The sequence below is a fragment of the Sander vitreus genome, chromosome 18 (assembly GCF_031162955.1).
Source record: "Sander vitreus isolate 19-12246 chromosome 18, sanVit1, whole genome shotgun sequence".
Taxonomy (NCBI): Eukaryota; Metazoa; Chordata; class Actinopteri; order Perciformes; family Percidae; genus Sander; species Sander vitreus.
Genome location: NC_135872.1, coordinates 28230641 through 28239432, shown reverse-complemented (window position 1 = coordinate 28239432; position 8792 = coordinate 28230641). Strand labels below are relative to the sequence as shown.

The window sequence follows — 8792 nt, the reverse complement described above, 5'->3', positions numbered from 1 at the left end:
ATTATTTATGACAACCTTATTTTAATTTGCCTACATCAGCAAGGCAAGGGTATTGGAAAGTAAGTAGGAAGGTTTTTGAAGTACAGTACCTTTTCAGAAAATGTAGGAAGAAAAAAGAAACTAATTAGAAGAAAAAATAAGAACAAAGAATGGAATTAACATTGAATTTTTATTAATAAAGCAGACTTTATTAGGGTCATCTCATGATTGCTGTTTTTATTCTCTTCATCAGCCAGCCCGCAGTCAAAGACGTATGTATGTGCAGTTCACTGGTTGTCAATCATTTTCGTCCCATTTGCTGCAGTCAACATCCATTGCATATTGCTAAAGATGAGTTGCTTAGTCACTCAGTTTTGAGTATTTGTTTCGAAACTAATCGCTGCACCATCATAAGTCATTGTCTAGTAGCAGGAATCCATGATGCGCCTCATGCTCATGAACCTCATGCCACTCATGCCCATGTTCATGAAGTTCCTGTACTCTCCGGGCCTCATGTACCACATCCTTCCTCTGAAGTGGGGCTGCTCGTACATCAGCCAGTGGCCCTCCATCACGTTGCAGGACATGAAGTTGGACATGCTGTAGCGGTCCATGATGTTGTCGCAGTCCTCCATCAGCTCGTGCATCTGACCCTGGAAGTTGTCCCTCTCGTAGATCCTCATCCTGTAGGAGCCTCTGTGCATGGGGATCATGCGGCAGGACCTGATGCAGTCGCTCATGCCCATCATGCTCATGTAGTCGGCGTACTCGCCCCTCCTCATGAAGTACTGGTTGCCCATGAAGTTGGTGCGGTCATAGACCATGAAGCAGCCCCTCTCCACTCTGCAGGAGTGGCAGTGGCTCATGTAGGAGGACATGTCGGGGCAGTCGCTCATGCACTCGTAAGAGCGTCCCTGGAAGTTCCTCTCCTCGTAGAAGACAATCTTGTTCATCATGTTGCCGGAGGTCATCTTTGCCAGATGTTGTTGCTGCTGCTGGTGCTGCACTTGGAGCTGAACTGCTTGTCTACCTGTTTGAAGCCTTCCTTTTTATACCTGACAGGCAGAGGTCCCCTTTGTGAAAACAGCCTGACCCAGCAACATGCCATAGAAGCCCATAGTGCACTGAGGGTTGCCCACATTTACAGTTGTTCCCCCAAAAGACCCAACGAATACTGTCAGACAAAACCTTTTTGCAAAGGGTTAACACAAGACAATAGCACCTTTGTAACACCTGCAAAGGCTTAATTTGCTGTACTGCACAAAATCATTGCTTTGGAATTTGGCTTTGTACTGTCGTCTCATTCTTAGCAGTTTGCCAGATCATCCATTAATATTAACAGTGAAGGGTTTTTTTTATGTGAAAGGTTCCCATATTCTAACAAACTTACATTATTTGTAATTGTTTATTGACTATTTTAGTGACTAAATTGACTGATGTTACAAACAACATTCATTTGTTGGGGCTTTGTATTCATCAAGTGGCTGTTTCCGCATGTATTTTAATTACACACTGATAGCACGGTATATCATTTCATTATATAAGAATAATTGAAATTAATTAGTCATCTTGTAAATTAAAGAAATATCTTTTAAGAGCCCAGATAGATTTTTCTTAGTCTTTAAAGTTAAATAAGGTTTGCAGGGTGTCGTAGATTTTACAACAGTCAGCTACAACATACGCTGGTGTCTGAGTCTGCTGGGAATGTGTCTTGGTCACTACAAGTGTTACCAATAGTTGATTCTCCGTTTTTTTGATTCTCTGTTTTTCAGCATATCCAGTTTATGCCCAACTGGTTATACAGTACAAGCATATGACCGTCTTTATAGTGCTGACCTGAGGTTATTACTGTGTGCAGTGGCAGGGAAGGAATAGCCATGGCTTGCAGGCATCCACTTCAACATGTTGTTTTGGTAGTTTGACAGATGGGAGACTCAGTTCTGCTCTGATTCAGGATGGAGGTCTGGATATCTGATTAAGCCACTTGTTGAACCGTTTACATGGTTTTCATTGACAGATTTTTACCGCTGCTTTGTTCATATAAACAAAAATTTGTCACACAGCTGCCATTATAGAGATGTATTCTGAGTAAACTGTGAAAGGGGAAAAGACCATCCATCGTATTATTGGGATAAAAGCATGAATACAGCTGTTGTAGGAAAAGTAGTCTTGCATTGCCAGACCTATCTCCACAGCACTGCGGAGGAAGGTCTGTCTAGTCCACACAGCATTCCTGGATGGGAGAAAAACCTGCTCTGGTTTATTGGCATGTCTTTAAACCAATCACAATCATCTTAGGCCGCACTAAGTGCGGACGAAGCAACGGTGCCTTTGGAATGAAAATTACTGTCGAGTGTGTGATGATGATTTAAAAAAAATGATAAATATAATTGGTTCTTCCTCTTTTTACTTTGATTAGTTTGTCTTTAAAAACTCAAATCAGAGTTGTAAAACATGGCATGAATGATAAATTAAGTTATGCTTTGCGCAGAGTTGTCCAGTCCAGAAAGAGCACCATGTGTAGTTTTAATGAAACCAATAGGCAGAACCAAACTTTATTTTTTAACGGTTACCCGGTTCTTAGCATTTTGGAATCAGTTCTTATTTGGAACCAGGTTTCAGTTCCCAACTCTAGTGACCTGTCCAGGGTATACCTGCCTCTTGCCCAGTGTCAGCTGGGTTTTGCCCAAGGCCCCGCGACTTGGTAAAGGATACACGGTTACAGATAATGGATGGATGGATCAAAGGAAGTAAATGTACAATTGATGAATACTTATCGGTCCCTTCCGAGCTGCAAGAAATGCTTTTAGTCAATTATTAAAATAGAATTATTCAACTGGCAGCCAGTTAGGAGAAGCTGACTCAATATACTAGGTGCATAGCTACAAATGTAAAAGGCTGCCATTGACACAGAAGAAGTTGTGGGTGACTGAAACAGACTCCAGTTTCATGTACTGTAAACTGTGACCATATCACTTTCACTTCTTGTTGGGTCCAGCGTTGCTTCACTTAGCGTTCCACTTTGTTATATTTTTCTTCAGCTTTTTAGCTTAGATGTTTTCCTTCCTCGCTCATGAGAGCGAGGATGAAAACGTTAACACCATCGTTCATGCAGGACGTGCAGCAAATGAGGCTGATCATGTTTTTAAAGAAATGTTTTCCTGAAGATAAAGACTCCCTGAAGCCCATAAAGCTCAGCAGCTCAGCTGTATGTTGGGATGGGGATGTTGCAATCAGCTGACTGAAACCATAACACTTGATGTTATCGTACTGCCAACAGCACTTTGCTGTGTGGCCTCTCCATTAAACTCAACATGGTTGTTAAACTGAGTTATGGCATCTCATGGCTGCTGTTCCAGGTTGAGCAAACAGCAAATGTCAGCACAAAGTGCTCGTATTCTCCGGCGGTGTTTGTCCACAGAAAGTATAGGGTGTGGAAGAGACTGAGCATCAGAGGAATTCCTGTCTTTCTGCTTAAGGGAATGTGCATCACTGTAATATAAGGTCTGTACTATAGGTTCAGTGCTGTGTATGGTGGCAGAATTACGATTAAGAAGGAATAACGAGGGAACAGGATACCTTTATCACATACCTACAGTAAGTCTAAAACCTGAAGATTGGAAGATTAGAAACCTTAATGGCTAAGTGTGTTCCTCTATTTAATAATAATAATAATACATTTTATTTGTTGGCGCATTTCAAGACACCCAAGGACACCTTAGGAACATTAATAAATAAATAAATAATTAAAAAGCACAACAAATGTAGCAATATTAAAAACCAAGGTGACTAGTTAAAAACATTCAGGTCAATAAAATCAAGGTAAACAAGGAACAAGGTTCAGGGTTTTTCCTAACTCAAAATTGGCCTTGGGGGGGGGGGACTCCCTGATTGAACTACCATTAAAATCATCCAGAGTCCGGTACAGCCAGACTCTGGACGGTAAAACTGAGATACGCACTCCTATTCAAGTTTATGTTCTGCTGTTTCAACTGTTGTTTGCTAAATTGCTGATAAACACACTAATGTGAAGTGCTATTTTTTCTCAATTCTTATCATTGAAGCACTGGTGCTCCTTAGGGGCTGGCTAAAACCTCTTTGGGGGGCGCCACAAATTCCTCTATGCAGGAAAAACCCCTGAAGATTGTGGAGGGCTCTGAAGGACCAGTGTGTACGATTTAGTTACACCAATATGGGGCACTGCGTTGTGTTTTCTCCACTGGAAGGGCGCCCAGTCCACCATTGGAATACCCCCCTCTCTAGAGCCAGTCTTTGCTTTGTCCGTTCTGGCCTACTGTAGAAACATGACGGTGCAACATGGCGGTGCAACATGGCGATGCAACATGGCAGTGCAACATGGCGGGCTCCGTGGAGGAGGACCCGCTCACTATGTCAACATGAAGGGCTCATTCTAAGCTAAGGAAAACGATTCTTAGTTTCAGGTGATTGACATTCACGAAAACAATATTATGAATATAATATATCGTAGCGCTCGCAGCTCTGCTGCACAGCTTGCTAGCTAGTTGAATAATGAGGACACGGTGGCTGAAGTTAAACCGGAGGACCGGGTTTTAAGGCTAATAACGGGCTTTGGAAGAATACCCAAAACAACAAAAATCCGTAACTTGAAAGAAAGCTAGGAAACCTCCCAGAGGTGTTTTACTTCTCAGAAGACTTTGTACAAAAACTGCCTAGCCTTCCAGAACCTTTACCTCCACTTGGAAGACTATGGCGTGGAAGCAGAGTGAAACTTCTTTGCAACTGTTCGTGGCAAAGGCCCATGTGTTGTGACCGTGAAACGTCTGGCAACTACACCCACTTAATTAACAACGCCTTTATCAGGACCAAATACAGACTCCACATCAGTTGTAACTCTTTGCTAAGCTTCACACAAATGTGAAAAAAAAACTCCAAACCACAGTGATTCAGTTAGTAGCACAAAAGTACTGGGACTTTTGAAAAAAAAGTGACATTTTCATTTGATGCTTCTTTATACTTCACTACAATTCAGAGGAAAATATAGTCCTACTTCACTTCTGTTATTTCATAACTTTAGTTTCGGGGCATTCCTAATTGCTTCTTATACCCAGTGGGACTTTCCGTGTGATTTCCACATCAGTTGTAATATCGCAAATTTTGCACCCTCAGAGTTAAAATGAACACTGACCCAGAGTTTATTTGGTAACCTCTGTGAAGGTGTTACATCAACACTTTTGAATGAGTTAACATTGACAGTGTCCATGAACAAACTCTTACAGTGTAAAATATTAACACTACCAAAGATGACAAAAACACAAAGTCCGTGTTAAAAGTTCACTCATTAGAGACGCTCATGAAATAACTGGTCGACACTGTTCCAGTGATCAGGTAACACTTGTTGGTGTCCAGTTGCGTACAGAGTCATTTGAACTATGCCCGTCGATCCCGCCTCTTGTGCAGTAGAAAATACAGAGCAGACTCCCAGACTAATGTTCAATCCTAAAAGATTGAGCTTGTTCTGGTGATAGCCAGACTATTCATGTGCTGATTAAGAGTCAGGTTTGTGTTTTCCCAATTTGAATTGATTTTGCACTCATACAAACAACGTAAAGATGTACCGGGAGGGGTGAAGAGGCCACAGGCTTAAAGTGGACTTCCTCCAAGATTTCCTCCAAAACTCAGAAATTGTGTTTAGCAACAGCTTTGAGCTCAAACATTCTAAGGAAAAACGTTGTCATAATAGTGTTAATACAGTTTAATTGCGGAATAATTCTGAAAAGCTGTGGCAGAATGGAACTTAAGTACATTTACTCAAGTACTATACTTAAGTCCAAATGTTGAGGTACTTGTACTTTACTTGAGTCTTTTCTTTTCATGCCACTTTCTACTTCTACTCCGCTACATTTCAGAGAGAAATATTGTACTTTTACTCCACTACATTCATCTGTTACAGCTTTAGTTACTAGTTACTTTACACATTGAGATTTTATAAAATACGATATTTTATTAAAAATTAAACTACCCAACAATATACAGGCCAACTACAGCTGAAACGATTACCCAATTAAACACTTAGTTGATTGACAGAACTGTTTGGATCGTTTCCACTTTCTAAAACGGGAGGATTTTTCTGCATTGACTACTTTTACTTTTAAGACTTACATAGAGATACTTACATACTTTACTTAAATAACATTTTCCATGCAGGACTTTTACTCGTAACAGAGTATCTTTACGGTGTGGTACTAGTACTTTTACTGAAGTAAAGGATCTGAATACTTTTTCCACAACTGCTGAAAAGACACATTACCACTTTAAAATTACAAATATTTGCAATAGGAAAACAACCACGTGAAACTAGCTTGCATGTGAAAAATCAAATCCCTAAACCAAAGTGTGGATTTTAAGGCCAGGAGCCAAGAAAGTTGAGCAGCACAGCTGTTTAGGATCGGTTCACTGATTAACTAAGCTCTGATAAGAAGTGTCTGACTCACATGTTGCTTTCTCAGGCTAAACGGACACAGTGCAGCAGCGGTGGCAGGGGACTCGATGTTAACTTGTCATACAGAGTAATTGCTGCTCATTACAGTGCACACAGCTGGAGAGCAGCCCGGCCAGCCACAGCAGTCTGCCTGCTGTTCTTTAAGCTACAAACCAGCAATGTCTACTCCATCTCCCACAGTTCACTTCAGTCAACAGCTGTTAATGTTAAACTGGAAACTTCAAATTCTACATTTAAGTGATGTACAGGAAGCAGATATGAGCGCTCGTGTTCATATTGCACGTGTGGTTATATAAAGCCTAAAAGGAAGGGGAGTTGGGAGCTAAAAAGTTATGTTATAGAGAGTTGTCTATAAATGTCTTGACTACTGATCATGTTGTGCAAAAACAAGGAAGTTAAATGCAGCGAAAGCACTTCCTCTAAATGCTTATTTTTGTACTTTCAGAATCAATTCAGCTAAACATGAAACTTAAAAGTAGGTCACAATTGTTATGTTTTTATTTGTACATTTAATGTACAATTCATAGGTTTGATAAAATATGGAGTAGCTAAGGGTACAATACTCAAGAGGTAATTCTATATTGGAACAAGAATTTGCTTCTGTTTAAAGCGTAACTACTGTTTTTTTTCAACCTAGATCCTATTTTCCTATGTTTTTGTGTGTAAGTGACTGATAGGAACAACAATCTTTGAAATTGGTCCAGTATTAAACATGAACGCTGTAAACCGCAGCCACAGACCAGGCTGTTATGTAACCCTATGGGGTAAATGTGCATCGTCAGTTAGCGTCCACTAAAAGTTCTGTTTTTGCCACTGACAGGCTCAGATTATTATTCTGTCTGATAATATTATGGAAAGGATCCCTACAGAGACAGACCTTTGAAAACCTCTTTAAGACTTTCTGTTCAACCAGAAACAGCTCTGAGGTTGCAAGCGCTAAACACCACCAGACTACATTTAAAAAAGCAATACTTTTAGCGTGTATAGAGCCAACATATTTTCGGTAAATCGGTAAACTATGTGTTTATGTCAACCAAAACTAGAGTTGTGATGGTTGGAAAAGTGAAAAGACAACCCAAAACGGCTTTTCATAGTTTTATTTTGTTTCTGTCAACTTTGAATGAAGTGTATTTTACTATTCTAAAATTACTGTTTATTTACATGGAGTCTGGTGGGTTTAGCAAACGCAATTTAGCGAATGTTTTTGTGTTTAAAAAAGGATCTTACTCTTTAACAGAAAGGTCGGCCTCCTTAGAAATCTTTTCCATAATGTTGTCAGACACTTTTAATCTGAGCCTGTCAGCAACAAAACAAGCACTTTTGTGAAATGCTTGTGAAATGGAAGGAACTACAGCTCACGGGCGAGCTGTAGTTCCAATGAGACAACCTGTAGGGGGACCGAAGCGGGAAAAGTTACATAGTGCTGCTTTAAAAGGACATAAATCACTTTGAGGGGCATCATTCAAAAAACACCTGTCGCTTATTAATTCAGCTTAACATGTAGGTCACAATTGTGAAGGTTACTTTTTATTGTACATTTAATGTAAACCGGTTGCTTAATTACATTTTTTTCGTTTTTAATTTGTAAGGGGGAGTTGTTTTGTTTGGACTAGTATTTTTGTGTTATGCGGCACTCAAAAACTTAGTTGTAATTGCATTCATGTACCTTTGGTTCAACCATGCTGTTTCCATTTTTAGACACCTACTCTGCATTATCAGAAGCAGTATGCATAAAGCTTCCACTGCCGAGTGACCTGTGTATGAAAATAAATGAACACATAAATACAGCAGAAAAAGATGAACTTTCTGAAGAAAATGTGTTTGCTGCTAAGAAAAATGCAGTTTAAAAACATGCTTAAATGGCAGTTAAAAATGGAAGTCCTAAAAGGAGTTTTTTGTGCGCTTTGACTCTTTTTTTTTTTTTTAAATGCTTTTTTATTTGTGGTTAATAAACCTAATTCATGTAACATTATAGCTTGTTTTTTAGTGAAAAAAGCAGAAATTCTGAATTATTTTGACTAATGGGTAAGATCAGAGGATGTTGAGTGGATCACAGACTGGTATGTCGAAGTTTACTAAGGATACTGTTTTGAAACTATTTACATTTTTTTTTTTTTTTAAATGCTAGACAACTGAATAAAACACCAAAAATCTGATGAAGGTAATCATTAATTTGACCTGCGAACAACGTTGGGCATACATATGTCTCCACTGACTATCCAGTAGCAATAATGCTCCTCTGCTGTATGCAGCCAACTGTTTCTATGAGTGCACATAAGGACAATTAGATGATTCATTCTTTCCATCGCAACAGACTTAAAAACTCTTTCAT

At 39.6% G+C, this 8792-nt stretch overlaps 1 pseudogene; it reads right to left on the bottom strand.

The window, feature by feature from the left end:
• Nucleotides 1–401: 401 nt before the first annotated feature.
• LOC144533717 (gamma-crystallin M2 pseudogene) lies at nt 402–950 on the bottom strand (annotated as a pseudogene).
• Between the last annotated feature and the right edge of the window lie 7842 nt (nt 951–8792).